Consider the following 18,470-nt stretch of genomic DNA (forward strand, 5'->3'; position numbering starts at 1 on the left):
ACCACATGGGGAGCAGGGAGTGTGTCTGTGGGTACTGTGTCACCACCACAGCACAGACCACTGCGGTGTGTGAGCGTGAGCATGGGGAGAGCAGCCTGGATGTGTCTTCTGGCCTTTCGGGCTAATTGATTTAGGAAGTAGTTAGGCTTTTCCTCCATTAGTGAGGTAACTGGGCCTCCCTAGAGCTTACCCAGGAACACTTTCCAGTAACTGTTCAGATACCAATAAATGATGCATAAGCTGAAGATGCTACGTCAATAAGGAGAGGTCTTGTAATAAACAGGAATTCCATGAAGGGAAAATAAAATCCCTACTTCAAGTCACAAAAGGGAAATCCTCTGTATGAAAGATAGAAAACTGGACTCTTTCGAAGAACCAGCCATTTTTAAAAATCACCAGTAATCCATCTCTTGAATAATTTCTTAAAAATCCTTTGTAATGGTAGCTCACTCAAGGCAAGACTGCTCTTGGTCCCCTGTGTGCACCCTGAAGGGGTGAGTTCTCTCTGTTATTATCCTCTCTCAGGATTTCCAGACCTATAACAACTGGGTTGTAGCTGAAACCAAACCAAGACACAGGTACAGAACGTGTCCCCAGGACATACCAGGGCCATGGCATGGAAAGTACAGCAGAAATGTCTATAGTCACAGCCTGTGTGCCTCCCTTTACTACACAACACAGGGAGAAAGGACCATGGCAGCACACAGAAATCCAGAGATGAAAATTAGTGGTTATGATACACTATAAACAGAAAAGTTAAATTATCTAGAATTGCCTTTTCCCCACTCCTTCAATCTCATGCAGAACCTTCCTTTATAGGGGACACAAAAGGCAGCAAGAAGGGGAAACCATATGCATTTACTAGTCCCTCTGGAACTGTAATCTTAGAGCCCAGCAGTTCAAAACCCTCACTTCAGATTATTTTAATTGCAGGTAGAGTTGTTTTAGCAGAGAGTGTCAAATGACTGCTGGACACAAAGGTTATGTTTACATGAGATGGGTGCTCTGATTTGGCTTAGCTTCCCTGTTGCAACACACGAGTTGCATTATATTAAAGTGTCAGCTTCAGCAACGCTGGTGTAAGCCAAGGCTAGAGTGAGTGTGAGAAAAGGGAGTCCCTGTCCCTCTGATAGCCTGCAGGGCCAGAGACAGAAGAATCCATTCAGCCTCAGAGATGATCCTTTCTCATGCAAGCCCAGCTAGCCTGCAAAACAAAAGGAAGCCCCCCTGCCACTTATTTCTTACTCCACTTCTTTGCAGCTCTTGCAGACCTGTGGACATCTGCCAGAGCAATGTCAAAAAGGAATTAATTATGATGACAACAATTCTTACCACCATATGGCTGTCAGACTTGTTCAGGGAGGGAGAACACCTCTGTTTTCTCACCTTTCTTTTGCCCCAGGAGAAGTTTCATTTCTGGATAGCTCATGACAAGGTACTGCCTGTCCTTTCACACAGCCCTTCCTCTTCACCCCTTAACATCAGGCTGCTGCTTTCCAGCCCTCTAGGTGCTAAAATTTCTCAGCACCTCACTCAGGAGAAGACAGAGATCATGGGCTGGCCAGAACCTCATTCCTGCTTGCAGTCCCAGCCTAGGAGGACTTTCCCTTACCATTGCACAGGTTGCCCTCCTCTTCCTCTCTCCTCCACTTGCTGTATCAACATTCTTTCCTGCTGTTCTCTCCCAGAAGGAAGTGGGGGAGTCTGGATGGATCGAACCTCATCTCTTCCTCAACAATCCTGCAAGAAATCTTGGCTGTGGCCAGAAATGCTCTCCCAGGTCTGTGGTGATGGACCAGCCCCTGATAATGGGGCTAGTCTTTGCCTGAGCAACCCACCTCAGGGAGTGGGAGAGAAATTCGTGTCTGCTTTAGCTGTGCCATGCCCTAAGTGACTCCTTGAAATCAGCCTAAGATTTGGATGAGCAGGGAGGTCATTCTACTGTATCACCTTCTGCCACACACTAAAAGGACCTCATTGGTTTTTCTAACCTGCTTTTCTGAGCTCTAGCTAGGCCAAGAAGCTCCCTTTAATGTATTCCTCCCTGGTTTCTCATAACCTGCAGCTCAGAAAGCCCTGAGCTGAAATACCTTTTGGAGTAAGAAGGTATGCTCCTGTTTTTAATAGCCCTAGGAGATTTTTATCCATGAATTTGTCCAAATGCTTTTTGAACCATGTAAACACAAGCCCATAGCATACCATGGCAAGGAGTTCCCAGATGAGCAGTGCCTCATACTGGGAACCTCTCCCTGTTGTTTTGAACAGTCCAGCATTGGCTGGTGCCCCTTTATTCTGCTAGGACATCGAGTAGGCAATGGTGCTCCTTGCTTGCCCCCTTGCTGATGCTGTTTCTGAATTTCTAGACCCCTAGCAAAAACTCTTCAGCCAATTCTCAGCTGAAGAATTCAGCCCTTCTCAGGCAGACTACGTGGATTTACACCAGCTGAGGGCCTGGCCCTCTATCCTTTCTGAAAATTCAGGATGACCCCCTAAAGACTATTTGTAAAGCTTTGTAAAAACAGTTTATGTAGTGAAGGTCAGTGTGCATCTCAGGCATTTTCTGTTCCTGCAACACACACACTGCTACAGATTTTGGCACAGAAATTCCCTTTTGAGATAAGAACAGCAAGACAAAGCAGGCATGAATCCACTGACCAACAGCTTCTTACAGAGAAAATTGTTCCATGGCATTCAAGGGATGTTTTGAATGAGATGATCAGAGTAGCTCAAGCTTAATACAGCTTGACATCATTAATAGTTAGTGTTGAACCAGAAGAGTAGAGTAAGCTGTACTTACTGCTAGCCAGATAGTCTGCAGTGGCCAAGGAGAAAATAATCACTAAAGGCAAGAGGAGATTAAAGTGAGGTGACAATGTCAGAGTGGTCTTTTTCTACAAATTATAGATTTTCTTGGCAGTGCTCACAGCCTGTTTGTTCACTAGTACTCACGAGAGGAAGTATAATCCTTTTTTTCCTTCAGCAACCTGTTTATACCAAGCCTCCTCCCTTCCTTAACCTCAGCTGGAGTGACTGTGGTCACAAGAAGTGTCAGACACACATCAGGAAGGGACATTCTGCTCCAGAGGTGACACCAGAGGTCCAGGACACAGAGCCTCATTTCCCTTGAGGGCACAACTTCCCCATCTTCTGCAACCCAAAGGAAAGTGAGGATGAGGTACAGTAAAAATACAAGAAAAGCAAGGAGGCATCAGCATTGTGGCTCCCTCCTCATCCTGCAAGCTCACTGGACACACTGCCACAAACCCCTCTCCAAGGGAGAGCCTTCCAGGCCACCGAGGGGGATTTGTGAGAAATGGTGTCCCCACAGTCCCCCCAAGGCACTGCCCCAACACAAACCTGCACACAGATGGTGTCATTCCTGAGGCATCATGGCAGGAATGAGAGATGCTGAGTTAAGGTGATGCTGCTTTGCTCTCCAAGGCCAGAGCCTGCCCTCATCATGTCCCAAAACCACACAGAGAAAACTAAGCTCCTGAGGTTTGTCCAAGAGAAACCAAGGCTGCTCCCCCTGTTTCTGGCTGCTCTGCTGTGGGCATACCTGTCCTGCTGAAGAGGACTGGCTGGAGTTAGTTTGCAGTGCTGGAGGGTCCCTAACCCAGAGGTGAAACCTGACATGGTTTCTCATTAAAGCATCTCTGAGCATGGCAGGGTTTTGTGCTAATGATGACAGCCACACACCTGAACAACTGCCACCCCCTTTTCTTGCAACAATCCTTATTTACAAAATAAAAATAAAACCCAAAGAGCTCAAAGCCTGCTGATTGTCAGTGTCTTTGCCCCTCACCCACCTTCACAACCCACCTGGGGTCTGACCTCCACAGTCACTGGGCTGTACTGTGCCCAACCATGTGTGGTCAAACAGCACCTTTTTTGTGCCAGGAGAACAATTCAGAAGGGGAACCAGCCCTTCTGCTGCATTTGCAAGCACAGCTTAGCCAGCAAACTACACAAACCTGGGGCTGAGAAATAGCAATGGCCCCCTGCAGCATGGCTAACAGCAGGGAATACAGCCAGAGCATCCAGAATGCAGCTGGGGTTTTATCCCTCCAAGCTGGTGAACTCAGGGCTCTACTGAAACCAGAGAAGCTGCTTGCAGCAGAGAGCAGGAACAAAAATTCTGCTTGCAAGAGGGGTTGGGGAGGGAGATGAGACATGGACTGCCTCCGCTTGGCTCTGCTCACAATGAGAGATCTGTGTTCCCAAGTCCCCTGCACAGGGCTGAAATAGTTGCTTAAAAAGTCTGTTCACAGCATTTCCTGACACTGCCCAGTGTTTCCAAATAGTCTCTGGGTCAGGGGAACTCATGTGCAAAGGATGCAGATGAATTCTCTGACACTTACAAAAGAACTCTCTCTTCTGTCTCAGGAACTAGAAGAACTCAGATCTTCAGGGCACTTCATAGTAGCCCTAGAAAGACAGAGCTCACTTTTGGAAATTTGTGCCGTATTGCCAAAAAAGACTGAGGCTCTTCACAAGGGATGCAAGAAGACACATGCTCTCCTAGGCAGGTGGATATTTGGGCTGAATTGGCACCATCCAATTGGCACCAGAAATAGAAACTCTTGCTTAGTGCCTGCAGTCAAAACATCTGCTTCACACCTCTTGGCCTTGGGACCTTGAGCCAAAATTCAAGTGCAGCTCTCAAGGGCAACATAAGCCTAAGTACCTCTAAAAGTAGTGGGCAGAATCAGGATTTCTGCATGCACAGCACCTACATGGTGATGATTTTTATTTCAAAAGCACAAACCTTTCAAAATATCTTACAAGTGAGATATCCAGCAACAAAACATTTGTATGCTCACACTTCTGTGACAGAAGTTTTGGTCTCCAGCTTTACCCATTGGGTGATCCTCACATGTAATATACCACTGGGCTACAGTTCACACATAAGGGATCTCTTTTATATGTAGAGTTATACTGAGGCCCCTTTACCCCTTCACCAATGGAAGTGGTGAAACTAAAGCACTGCTTTTATGTCTTTTACCTTTTATCCCTTACTAAGAACTTGAAGAGACAGTAATTCTGGTATTGGAGTGCCTTTTTTTGTTGTTGTTGTTATTTAGCTTATGCATCCTGGGAAGATATTTTTGCTAAACTGAAGAGATCCAAGCCCTTAGTGCCTCACACTGGCATGCCAGGATGGAAAAGCTCAGGGCAGGAGGTGAGGTGCAGCAGGCAGGCTTAGCTCCTCCAATCCATGTTCCTCTCTCTGTGTCCCTGTGCCTCCTTCACACAGAGCCCTCTGCTCTGCTCCCTGCTGCTGTGACAGGATTTCTCATGTCTGCTGCTGCTCACGAGAACCTCTGGCCTGTTTCACCAAGTGTCCTATAAATTCAACCCCCCAAAGCTTATTTCTCACATGAACCTATTCTTCCTTTTCCCTTCTTTTCCCAGAGACTTGAACCTACCAGAGACAGAGGAGAAGTGAGAGATGCCATACCTGCTGGAATGCTGGGAAGGCCATAGTGCCCTTGAAGGGTTGGAGAACCAGGAATTTCTGTGCTCTAGCCCCCTACTCACCTTCAGCTTTTTATACCTTTAGGCTGAATGCTTGGATCCCCCATCAGATGCCAACACAGCGATTGAAAGCTGCTTGGCATCACTGCTGTCATTGTTCCACACTGCCCTCTTTGCTGGAGCATCAGACCTCGTGCACAACAAATGCCTCAATGCCAGAGCTGCTTCCCCTCCCCACAGCCCCTGCCAGCACTGGCTTTCAGGGTGCCAGCTGTCACCCACTCTGCATCCTTCCTGCCGGGATGCAGGCACAGCAGCCAGCCCAGGCACACGGCACAGAGACAGGGAAAGGCATTTGGAGAGCTGGAGCAGCACCAAGGGAGCGAGGAATAGCGAGCGAGGAGAGCTCTTCAAAGAGGAACATCAAAGCGTCAGAGACGGGCAGAGAGCTGGGAATGACAGATCTGGTTTAAAGAGCCATCTATCTCCCAGCTCTCACTATGTAAATTACTCCTGCTCGCTGGCTGCCGCTGCCGCGGAGGTAATTGCTAGTATTTTTTGGAAGCACCTCCTCCATGCCAAGAGGCCTTGTGCTCTGCTCTTGCAGAGGTGTTGGTGGCAGGGATGTTCCCCACCTTGTGCCAGGGCAGTGAGCTCCTCCTCGGGATGGGAGAGCACTGTCCAGGGTGGAAGGCTGGCAACCTGCTCTTTGGTTGGCCCATTCCCCATCTGCCCTCCCTGGCTTCCAAGTTTCTCCACAGCCTTCTCACTGTGCAGTTACCCTCAGACATCTGTCCATGTTATTGCATTCACTCCTTCCCATCCTACTCCTCCTTCCACTTCCTGCTCCTCATTGCCTTCTCTTGGGTGCTTCCTTCTACCCTCCTGCCCTGGCCCCTTTCTGCCTGCCCAGCTGGGTCCAGGGATGCCAGAAAGGCACCTTCCTCCACAGCCTGGCCAGCACAGTGGGGAAAAGTGGGTGCAGGCCAAGGCTGGAGCCAGAAACATCAGAATGGAGAGGCTGAGGAAACCCTCCCTGCTGTCTTATTGTCAGGTTTACAGCACTTGAATCCCCCAGCTGCAATGGGGCTATAACACAGCACCCAGCCCAGGAGCAAGGAGGTGAATATTGCCTTTTGGAGTCTCTCAGGAAGCCTGTACCAAAGTCAGAGCTTCTTTCTTTGGAGAAATGGAACTGAGCCTTTTGCCAATGTCACTGCTTTGAAGTGAGTCAAGCCAAAGCTGTTCAACAGAGACCTCTCCTTTCCCTCTCAAGAAGACCTCACTCCAAGGCCAACCACACAGGACCCCAGTGAGTCCCTCCTTTCTCTCCACCCACCCATTTTTCCCCTTTCAGCTCCACTGCCTTTAATGAAAACTAGGTAAGTCCCACTTTCCCCACGAGGGCACATCCATGTGGTCACTTTGCCCCTTTCCTCAAGCACCCTGGGCTCAGCATGAACTATAGGGTTAGAGAAGGAAAGCAAATGAATCTCTGAGGATGGTGGGAGGCAGGGGGCTGCTGTAGGAGGAAGTGGAAGGACACAAGTCTACAGTCTGTGGCAGTTTTCCTCACCCCTGATAAAAAAAATCAGGGATAATGGCTCACCTCAACCCCTATGAAGAGCAGTGAGTCTGGATGCACTGCCCTCCCAAGGGTTAAGATGTAACACATTTCCTTCCCCAACTTCATCTAGCTCTGTGGAGAGAACGAGGTCCTGAAATTCACCTTATGGGCTGAAAATGAGCATGAGAAATTGCAGCCCAAAGGGTCAATTTTCCAGAAATATCTAAGTACCCAGGAACAGGGGCTCGAAATGAAAGTGTCTCTTGAGCCATCTCTTTCCTTCACTGCTGTGGTGTGATAATAAGGTGCTTTTTATGTAAGTGACCTATTTTCCAGGGAAGCCAGTTCTCCAAGTGGGGAATTGGAAAATGACTAGTGCAGCAGTTTTGTACTTTAATATGTTTTCATTCTGTGTGAGCAACAAGCAGCTACTGTACCCAGAGGACAGAGGAACTGTCTGCTCTCATCAGGGATGCTCCCTGGTGCCCAGCCCAGACAGGAGGTGGGAGGCAGGCCCATGCCATGTGCCATGCAAGCCCCTGGCAGGCAGAGCTTTCCCCTCATACCTGCTGACAGAAAAGCCTTTCCTCCCTTCCCAGCTGTTTTTCTGGCAAAGACATTATACATGGGGCTGGGGGAAGAAAGTGAGGAGACAAAGTTGAATGGAAGGGGAATGGGCTGCTGGCTGTGGGCTTTGGGGTGAGTTGAGAAAGAGGGGTAGAGCCACACATCAGGGAGGCTGGCCAGGAATGCTGAATGTATACAGGGGGGCTGTAAAAAGGAGGGAGAAATGGCCACCTCAGTAGGAGGCTGAGCACCAAAGAGACACAGCCTGCCAGGCAGGTGTGCTTCCAATTTGGTCTAAGCCCAGAGCATGGCTCTAGGGCACAAAAAGGGTTATTTTCCCATATTCCCCAGGAATCAAGCCCAACTCACTGCCCTCATCTCCAAGCATTCCTGTGTGATGTGAGGGTGAGGGAACACCAGAAATCAGCACTCTCATGACCCATCTCCTAACTAGAAATTTCTATAGCCAGAACACTGCCCGTGAACCAGCTGGGTGGCACAACCAGGGAACATAAAGCCAAATTTCCAAGACATGAGAAGCCCTGTTAAGGCTTGGAGCCATCCCATAAATGCCAGCAAGAAAGGAAGTGTAAAGGGGATAGGTTGGCACAAAGCCTCTGTGCTGAACACCTGTAGTTCACTCCCACAGCAATTTTGGCTGAGGTATGGCTGTATTCTCACATTTCCCCATGTGGTGCCTCTGCCTCCAATGCTTTGGCAAACACAGCAGACCCCCTCTGCTTAGGAGAGGCCTCACATGAAGGAAGAGGTATTGATGGTCCTCCAGCATCATTCCTGTGGCTGTTGGAGAGGTGTGAAGCCCCCTGAGAGGAGGTTTGACCTTCCTTACCTTGTGCAACCCCTGTGGTTTGTGCCCACTGCTGGCAGGGTGGCATGGGAGCTGCAGGATTCACAGCTCTGTCCTCTTTCCCTCCACACCAGCCAGGCAGGACAGTGCAATTAGATTTTATCCAGCAGTGAAATAGTGCCAAAATTATAATTCAGTGCACCCCAAGGAGAAGGGGGAGAAGCATGTGCCTCTCTCCCAGAGGAGCTCCCTTCACACCCAGGCACGCGGCACTTACACCCCACTCACATGCTAAGGGTTCTCCCTTTGCTAAAAACTTACATTTTTAAAAATTAAAAGCCGTGATTCTGGCATGAGAGATGCATTCACCAGGGACGAGTTTCAGCTCACCAAGCTGCTGTGAATCAGTAGACCCCTTCGCCCCTAGGCATCAAGAGAGATTAAAAACCATTAGTACACTAGAAAGACAACTGCGGTTTAATCAAAACATCTTGGGAGCAGCTTATGAATACTGTTAGCAGGCAATATTTTCTAGTGTATTTGTCTCTCATTAAGAAGAGCCTAACTTAAGCAGCTTCCTTTTGAGTTTCTGCTTTCTTAGGCTTGAATTTGTTTTAATTGCTAGCACACAGGCCTGGCTGACCACTCGCCTCCTCTTGTTCCTCCCATGTCCATTGCTGCAGTCCAGCATTCCAGACTTTCAGCCACGATGCCAATTGCAGCCTCTTTTGTTTACTGGTTTCCTTCCCCTGGTATTTGCAATTCTAAATAAATTGAATATTTATTACCAGCTCGTCACTTCATGCCGAGGACTGAGCTTTCCCCAACATGCACACACTGTCAGCCTTTCTAGGGTGAGGGGCACCTTCCTCTGCTCTGCTGTGGCCCCACAGGCAGCCCCTGGGATGGTACAGGGTTCCATCAGGGATTCACAGGGAGGAAAATGGCACTTGTCCAGAAGAGAGGGACAAAACTGCACTGAATGGGTGTGTCCTGTCAGACTCTGCAGGGCTGGCCCCTTCCTGACCAGCTGCCACCACTGATGTGAAGGTGCAAACAGGCACACAAGGCCAGGGACAGACACAGAGGGCACAGCATCACCGCTGGGCTTGTGATGGGCAGAGTGTCCAAAAATACAGGGGCTTGCTGCTGCCACACAGGAGAGAACAGTCAAGAACTTGCTGTGGGCTGAAGAAGGCTATTGCTGGAGGGAAAAACCCTTCATTTCCAGCACTAGACTGAGGGCTGCCTTTGCTTCCTGCTGGCCTCTCCTCCAGCTGAGCTGACACCATGCACAGGCTGGGAAAAGCCATGCTGGGACTATCTGAGAAACAGGGACAGGTAGGAAGGGTAAGGATGTGTTCAGGGATGGCTTCACAAGGGAACAAGGCTGAGAAGCCACTGGGTTGTTGCTTCCCTTGTCCGCTGTGCTGCAGATTTCCTGTGCATCTGTGCATGGAGAAAACCAGGCAGCCCAAAAGGAAGCTGCCACAGAGCAAGTGGTACCATCCTTGTGCCAGGCACCAGCTGATGGGTATCTAATCTGTGCCATCTCCCCTTCCCATCCCTGTGTCTGACAGCTGCAGAGAGGCTCCCTTTAGTACAAGCAGCTCAGAGCACATCTAAACCTCTGCTGGGGGAGGTTGTCCTAGTGGGGTGCAAGTTACCTTCCTCCAGTCCCTCTTGACTCGACAAAAAAGTGCACAAGCTAAAGATTTCAGAATTAAAATAGCTCTTTTTCATTAAGACTGACAACAAAAGAAACCTCCTCTTCCTTAACAAAAAATAATGGAACAACCTGCTTCCTAACTCTCCAAAGAAAAGTAAACAGCATTCAGAGTAACGCTGCTGAAAATGGAACAGCATACCCTTCTGTCATCCTTTTTCTGACAAAATTGCCATGATTTTCACACCACTAGGCTAATATACACCATCCAACATTTGTCCAATTTTTTTTTTTTTTTAAATAACCCAATCATGGAGAAGCTTCCATCAGTTCTCCCAGAAGCTATTTTACAGCCCTGATCTCACTGCTATGAAATTCTCCCATTCTTCAGTCTACATGTTGTTATTCTTTATTTCATTGCTCTGGTTAGCCCCCCACCAGACATCCACCACACCATCAGAGGGCTGCTCCCTTGCAGCACCTTGACATGCCACCGTGTGACTTCTGTGAAATATAGGACTGAAATTTAATCTATATGCCCATAGCCCCAAGCTATTAAGAGCAGGTTGTAGATTTATAACAACACACTTTTTATCCTTGTTGCTGGCCCAAGGACTCAGCAGCTGCACCTGCACTGATGTGACCCCTGGGCTGTGCTGCCTGCCTGCCTGCTAAATGCTGGCCAGGATGGTTTGGGTTCATTGGCTGGGATGCAGGAGGAGCAGCAAGGGTGTAAGAACCCTTGTAGGTGCCACCTGTACCCCAGCAGGCTTGTCCTGTCTTCTCACACAGTGATATCAGCCTGGAGTCCCTCCCTGGCAGGCAGCAGGCACAGAGGAATTTGGGCTCAGGCTGACTCAGATGGGAACAGCACAGGAGTCATGTCTGGGATCACACCAGGCCAGTCAGAATAGTCGTGCAGATATTTGTGTGCTCTGGGGGATTAACAGCATGAAAAGTTCACACTGACTCTCCACCCCTGCTGAGAGACTCACCAAGCTCAACACTTGCATCTCCATATAGGTCCCAGCTCCATGTGTCCATTCTCCTTGAAGTCACAAGACCATGAGAGGATTGAGAGTTGCTGCAGCACTTCAGAGAGCCACAGCAAATGGTGAATGTACAAGAAGTCAAACTTCTGGCTGCTCATCAAAGAGGTTATGGTTATTCAAGGCTCTCAGAGGATAAGCTGGGTGACTTTCTCCTCTCACCTGAGCCACAGAAATGTTTTTCCCATACCTCCCAGCCTGGCATGCTGTAGGAGAGGTTGATCATCCTACAGAAAACTGAAGTTATTGTATTTATCAAGTTATAACACGTTCTGGCTCCTTCAGTAGATCCCATTTCAGAAAGTCCTCAAAACCCAGATCAGGGTAAGTCCCTAGGTGGTAGTAATGCTCCTGAAGTCTTTGTATTTTCTGCCAGCAGAAAAAACTCTTAAGAAAACTGCTTTTGTGCCAGTTTGCATTTTCCAGTCTCCCAAAGAGCCATGTGCTAGGCAGGAATTCAATCATCCAGAAACTGAGCATCTTGGGCATCAGTCAGGGCACATGGAAATTGCTGCAGAAAAGAGAGGACATCACAAGTGTCCGAAATGCTATTAATACCAGTATGGAAGTTCAGGATGCAGAAGTGGTGGATCCCAGATTACCCCATGTTGTGCCTTGGCACTCACAAAACCTCCTTGGGCTTGCAGGGCACAGCACTGGCTGTGCAGATGAGCCTGAAATGCCTGGAAACTTCTGGTGGCCTTAGAGGTTGGGATTAGTCACCCCTGCCTCACAACACAAAGCATGTTGTCTAAGAATCAGGGGTGATGTGGGGAATTTCCAAGCACATGAAAGAGCCCAGCTCCTTGGAGGCACCATCTAATCTGCTGCTTGGCTGCAGCTCTGGCACTGGTGGGGCAACTCCACCCTGCAGACCTCTTCTAATGAGAAAGCCTTCTGCACATTTCACAGATCTGCCACATATAAACAAGTAGGTCATTCCTGTAATCTCTTCATCTGGGTATTAAAAAGCTTGTCCAAGTTTAAGCTTGGGGTGTGTCAGTCTCATTATTCCCAAGGGCTTCTGTTGAGTTTGGCAGGGGAGGCACTAAGGCTGCCAAGGTTAATGAGAGCATTCCCAATGGAGGGTGAGTGCCCTGCTTTCCCAGACTCTCCACCCAAAATGTGCTTGCAACAGAGCCCAACTGCCCCAGTCCCAAACTGGGGAGCAGGGAATTGGGAACTGGACAAGCAGGCTGCTTTTTTCCAAAGCACAGAGTGCTCAGAGCCTACAGCAAGGAACTCCCAAGCTCCTGCCAGGAAGACAGGGATTTTTCTGAAAGAAATGCTACCTGGCATTTAGCTGCAAAGACCCTGATTTTATCAGAGAACATAGATGTGTGTGAACGTGCAGTGAGTGATGGCGTGTGAAAGCAAGAGGGCACTTTGTTAGCAGCCCAGCCTCTGGAAACCAGAGCCTGTGAGGGAGCTGACTCCAGCTTAATATTGCACCACAAATTGAGGGTGCTTGTTGCACACAAAGCAATAATTGTATCAGGTCCAAATGAACTCAGCCATCACTCCAGGATATAGTTATTATTGCTGTTAACGGGAAGCCAACACCAGTTACTGCTCCGAAATGAACTCTTTCCTTGTCTCCTGATTGGATATCATCACTCTCTTGCTCCTAACAGTGATTGCTTTCCGCAGCCTCCATCCGTTTTCTTTGCAACAAATACAGCTGCCTTGGTTTTCTGACTCCTTCCTCATGGCACTGATCTAGCCCACATTTCTCTCCCTCCATCCCACAGACGCCCATAGCCTCCAAAATGTGAAGCCCAGGCCTAAACTCAAAGCAGTGAATTTTTGCAAGGCAAATGTACATCCAGATGCTGTCACAGAAACACAAAGAGCATCAAGCCACTGTCAAAAACCCATTTAAAAGCCAGTAAGCACTTATATCCAAAGAATAGCCTCAGAACAGCTTTCCCTACATAAATTCCTTGTTCTAGCATTTGAAATTATATTGCCATAACACTGCCTATTGTGGTCTGCTAGGCCCAGTCCAGAGATTTGCATGCTCTACCATTTTTCCAAGCACCAGGTCAGTATTAATGTCACCCCTCACCAAAGAGGAGGGCAGAGCCCCAGAGCTCAGTGGCCCCTGAGCTCAGTGGCTTTCTGGGGGATGCAGAATGAGTTGGTGTTGCAAACCCTGTGTTGGTTTTTCCCTAATGCAAAGCTTCGCTTTCTACTTTTGAACATCCACTTTCAAATACAGTATTCTTCAGTCTTGAGTGTTCTCTATCAAGGAAAAGACAGTAAAAGATTTCAGAAATCAACACAAAATCCTTTTCATGCTCTGGCTGAGATTCTCCTCCGAGGTACACACTGACCCTGGCTTCACCTTAAATAATATATACATTTCCATAAATGTTGCTGTTCATCTCAGTGGTGCAGATAGCTGTTTAAAGAGCAGCTGGCTGGTTTGCTCCATCAGGGAGCAACACCAGCATGGCTGATGCAAGCCTAGAAGGTGGATGGGTGCTTTGGCTGGTGACAGTCCCTGCCTTCCCCCTTGAAGGCGCAGGTGGAGCTGGCACAGGGCTCACCTCCACAGAGAGGGAGCTGGTTTGGACATTCACTGCCATGGCTCACGACCAGAGGGCAGTTTAGGACACAGAAATTCCCTCTTTCTGAGCCTGGGGGAGGGAAAGGCAAGGAGAGCCTTCCCCTGTCATCACCAACCTACACACAACAGTGTCTGTTGTCCCCAAACCCCACTCCTGCAGTCACCCTGCAAGTGTGGAGCCACCAGGATCAGGGGAGGATAACCACTCTTCCCTGCTCCACACACACATGCAGGGAATGTCCCCAAATGTTCGGGATGTATGGAGAAACAGAGCACGTGCTTCCCCATCATTCCAGGCACAGGTAGGCAGGCACCCACCTGGGATGTGGCAGCAGACCAGGCTGTGCAGCCAGAGCAGCCACAAAACACCGCTCAGCCTGTCTCAAAAGCACCAGCCCTTTCCCCATGTCTACAGCCAGAACTGAGAGGCAGAACCCACAGCCCGTGTGTGGGAGCAGCTCTGCCCCTCGGGCTGGTCCCCAGCCGCCTCGCCAGTGACAGTGCCTCTGCGCCATCTCTTGGCAGCTCTATTTGCATTTCCAGCCTCCCTCCTCTGACTGCAGCAGCCACCACCTTCCACAGTCAGAGACAGCCAGGGATGCTGACCGGGACCAGCAGCCAGGGCCACACAGAAGCCAAGAAACAAGGATGAAACTGGCCAGCCAGAGGGTGCATAGATACAGGGAGCCTTTTCTCTCAGCTGATGGATAAGTGGCAGCAACAAAGAGAACAGGAAACGGACCTGCATTTTCCCCTGCTGTGTGTGGAACAGGGCATTTGCACTTGCACAGCACACAGAACACCAGACACCCACCCAGAGCAACCCGAGGAGCTGTGCAGTGAGTGCTTGACAGCAAAGGATTAGACCCTCACAGCTGGCTCAGGATCCTCTGAGGGAAACATTGAAAAAGGGAGAAGACTTCTCCTTCTGAAATCAGGGAAGGGTTGCCCCAATAAAGCACTGTGGTCCTGGCTGACAGGTACCCCCCTGGAACAGAGGACTACAATGAAAACCCCAGGCTGCCCAAGCAAAGCTCTGGCCTAGGACATGCCAGCCCCTGGCTCAGGAGCTGGTGACTGGCCTTCATCTGTGATCTTTCCTGGGCAGTGCTCTGCCTCCCCCAGGCTTGCAAGGGACACAACAAATCAAAGTACCTTGTGTCATCGGCTCCCTCTGTCAGCTGGCAAGGCAGCCCTGCATGGCAGCCAAGTAAGTTAATCAAGCAATGCTTAGGGGACCATAAATAGTTTGCACCAGTGTGATTTGTCTGACTGCACGGGACAGATATGCCATCAGCCAATTTGCCCACGGAGTCAGAAAGGAGCCAGGCAGCGATGGCTGGAAAAGCCCAAGTGCAAAGGGAGGCTGAGAGAGCAACACAACAACAACAAAAAACCAGAGAAAAGACTGCACATTGACAGATGAGGGTTTTGGCAGCGATCCCTGTGTGTGCTTTCAGTATCTCACAGCATCATCACAAGGCTTAATTAAACAATAAGGGCCCTGGGAAGTTCAGGTGCTATGGGAGAACAAGGTGATGGCACTGGTCCTGTGACCTCCTGAAACATGAGCTGCCCTGGGGTGAAAGGGGAGGCAAAACATCCATCTTATTTAGATCAGAGCAATGCCAACAGGCTTGACTGACATAGGAAGAGGAATAGCACCTCTGCTTCAATAATATTCTTTATCTGACCATTTTGGGTACAAATAAGAGTAGAGAGATCATTTTGACAGCAGCGATGAGATTGCTCAGAAAATGAACCTGTGAAAATTGATTTCTGAGCTCTCTGTTAGGTGTGGAAAAGAAGAATAATTTCAGGTTGTCCAGAAATGCAGATTTTCCAGTTTGCTTGCTGACACCTACCATGGAAAAAATAAACACAGTGGGTTGGCTAAATCCTTGCTTTTGACACAAAAATTCAGTGCCATCCACTTCATTTTGAGGGCTTGTGGTTTTGTTTTATGCTTTAAAAAATAAAATTCATATTTCAAAACAGAACATTATTTCAAGATGAAAAAGGGAAATGTTTTGTTTAGGAACTGTGGGAATAAAACATTTAGATTGAAAAAAAGCCACCCTCCATTATTTAAGCCCAAACTATTTGCTGCACTTGACATGCATTTGCAAATGGATTCAGTTGCCCTGAAAATTGAGGGTTTTTTCCTTGCTGATAGCTGCTTCATGGGGGTGGAGGGAAAATAGGCTATTTCTGCCTTGGAGTTCATTTGTTCTTGAAGCTCTTTAACTCAGCTGGAGTCAGAAATGTTCATCTTCACTGTGGGAATGACCAGGCTGTGCAAACAGCCCAGAGGAGAGGGGTGGTAAAGGTGCATTGCTCTACACAAGGAGGGCTGCAGTCCCTGCTTTTGCTCTGGCATCCCAACATCCCAGGACATTAAAAAAATTTGGGACTGCACAGAGAGACCTGTTGGGAAAGCTTCTGGCAGCCTGGAAATGCTGTTTGGCCACAAGGGCCACAGAAAGCATACTTTTTCCAAACAGAGCAGCTCATCAGAGCTCCCTTCAGCACAGACACCTCCACCACACCATTGCTGGTGGCTGTTTTAGGAGAAGCAGCAGTGAGGTGTGAAGCCCAGCTGCAGGACACAGTGATGCAATCCCTTGAGCCAACACCCCTTCCTACCAGGAGGGCAGCATTTCTCTTTATGGAAATGGACTTCAGTGCTTATCCAACGTTTCTGCTGCTTATTCTACTTTTGCACTTCTAATTAAGCCCCTTATTAAAGCAATTAATTCTCCAAACACTGAGCTGCAGTGAGTGAAAATTATTACCAACCAAAGGCTGTTTGGTGGAGTGTGGTAAATGAGTCGTGGAGTACTGTAGCTTAATCCTGGTCCCCACGGATAAGGATTGTTGGAAGAAAGCCTTTCCCCACTGCTGGAGGGCTTTTTTGCTGGGGCTCAGCAGGTGACAGGGGCAAAGAGAAGCACAGACACACCTCTCCCCTGGGAGCAGCACTACAGGAGCCTCCCAAACTCATCCCTGGCAACACAGCCTGGGCATCCTCCTATTTTGTGAAGTGCTGTGCACATTAGGGTTTAATAACAAGCTCAAGATTTAGGACTCCAGGGCCTGAGGGCTGCTCTTCTACATTAGCATAACAGCCATTGCAAAAACAGACAGGGGGGCATTCCTCCCTCCCGGAGCCATCTCATCCTCTCCACACCTTTCTCCCCCCAGGCTGTCAGCTCTTCTAGAGCTCACCCTGGTGGGAAGAACTAAAGCTTCTTCTTTCCCTGTTTAGCTGTGATTACCTTTTAGAGCATAAGGAGTCTTCTCCTTACAGATCTACCATTCCCAAAGGCAGGCTGTGATAAACCCTACCCTTCATCTGGTCTGCTTCAAAAGAAAAGAGGTGGGGAAGAAAGAGCAACACAAGAAGGATAAGAAGTAGCTGGGGCTGACAAGCAGCTCACCTGGCACGAGGAGGGCAGGCACAGCACTGACTGCCCTGGTCAGAGCATCCCATGAACTTCCTGAGCCACAAGACAGCGAGAAATATTTAAAACACCTGAGTGACAAATATAAGGAAAGTCTTTTTCCCATCCTCACCTGTTGACACCCATTATGTTGTATTCAAAGAGAACCTGCTCTTTTTTAGAGCAGAACCACTCGACCACCTAAAGCTTTCTTTCTCTCCCTTGAGCATTTTCCTCCTCACTCCAGATCTGCTGGAGTGAGCAAAGCACCTTTCCAGGCACCCACAGCAAGCATTTAGCAGCCACAGGGCCTATCAACAAAAAGGGGTGAGGATGAGCTCCAGCACTGCTGAGCCAAAAGCAATGCCAGCAGCTATCCTTTAACTCCATCCATCCATCCCTTCCCCACAGCATTTGTTCTCTGCCTCTACTACAGTGTAACCTCCAGCTGGCAAAAATCCCTTTCCCACCACACAGCTCCATTTTCCAGGGGGACGTTCCCTGCTGTGGTTTGGCAGAGAAGGCAGTCCCTGAATTGAAAGCTGACTCAAGGCTGATTTGTTGCTAGTCCAGGGCAGTGTTTCCAATTCCTGTCTCTAAGCTTCCTCCCCAGATTTACTTTCTCCAGCACCTAAACACCAAGGGCCTGTAAATGTAGCATCACCCACATGATTTACCTTGTCACAGCCATGCTTCTGCACCAGCTCCAGCTCAGGTGTTGTCCCACAGAGAGAGGCGGATGCTGTGTGAGATGGCCAGCAAGAAAATCCTTGCACCAGCCCAGGGGTGCTTCTTGGATTATCAGGCCCACAAGAAAATGGGTGTCTTCTGCCAGGAGGGAACCACTGCTCTCTCTGTGCATGAGCACATTGGAATAGAGTATTTCAGTTTTAAGAGACACACAAGGACCACCTAGTCCAGCTCTCTGAACACTACAGGGCTCACCAAATGTTAAAGCAGCTTGTTGCGGTGGCCCTGGCACAGCTGAGCGCCTCGGGCTCAGGGCGCCGTGGCAAAGCCCCTGAGGAGTCATGGACAACAGGCCCTGCTTCTCTCCCCTCCCCTATCCCATATAAGGTTTTGTTCTAGAAGTTTCTCCCTTGTTCTCCAGTTGAGTTGTTAGCCATTGGTTCTTTTGGAGTTTGTACCCTCCCACTCTGTGCTTCCATTGGACCAACCCTGTGTCAGTCATCCGTTCCCTGTACCCCATTGGTTGGCTCAAGTTTCCCCTCACCTTTTCCGGTACCTCAAAAGCTGCTGCACAGCGCAGAGCGGCGCCATTTTGAGCACCCCTACCTGCCGTCCTGACCTCCCTGCCCG

At 49.0% G+C, this 18,470-nt stretch overlaps 1 protein-coding gene across 2 annotated transcripts in view; it reads right to left on the reverse strand.

Moving 5' to 3' along the window:
- The window catches only part of IGSF3 (immunoglobulin superfamily member 3), a 171,064-nt gene extending 152,847 nt beyond the window's left edge, over positions 1-18,217 (reverse strand). Inside the window, exons 1-2 of one of the 2 annotated variants that reach the window (XM_085076058.1) lie at positions 17,828-18,217; positions 8,742-8,843 (exon numbers count right to left, since the gene is read on the reverse strand). The gene's annotated coding sequence lies outside the window, so the exon portion shown is untranslated. Of the gene's footprint in view, positions 1-2,984; positions 3,117-8,741; positions 8,844-17,827 lie in introns of those variants that run through there. The other variant, XM_085076068.1, reaches the window with a different exon arrangement.
- Between the last annotated feature and the right edge of the window lie 253 nt (positions 18,218-18,470).

The sequence above is a fragment of the Lichenostomus cassidix genome, chromosome 1 (assembly GCF_008360975.1).
Source record: "Lichenostomus cassidix isolate B80296 chromosome 1, HeHo_3.0, whole genome shotgun sequence".
In the NCBI taxonomy this organism is placed as follows: Eukaryota; Metazoa; Chordata; class Aves; order Passeriformes; family Meliphagidae; genus Lichenostomus; species Lichenostomus cassidix.